Consider the following 260-nt stretch of genomic DNA (forward strand, 5'->3'; position numbering starts at 1 on the left):
CTGTCATAACATGGTGACAGTTTCAACAAATATGTAAAAACCATATTTTTGTAAAAGTTACATACTGTAGCTTTAACGTGTCACCCTGTTAGAGCACAGAGAGAGGATGTTCTTTGACCATTTCCCTTTATAAATGTATGTAAATTATCCATGTGTTGATTTATCTTTTCACTTATTACTCAAAGTGATGATCTGAAACCAATTTTCTGGCTGAGAAAATTTAACCGTTTTTGTCTGAAATGGACAAAGACAGAAAAGGT

The sequence above is a fragment of the Poecilia latipinna genome, unplaced genomic scaffold, assembly GCF_001443285.1.
Source record: "Poecilia latipinna isolate Pla-1442-1.1 unplaced genomic scaffold, P_latipinna-1.0 Scaffold114, whole genome shotgun sequence".
Classification (NCBI taxonomy): domain Eukaryota; kingdom Metazoa; phylum Chordata; class Actinopteri; order Cyprinodontiformes; family Poeciliidae; genus Poecilia; species Poecilia latipinna.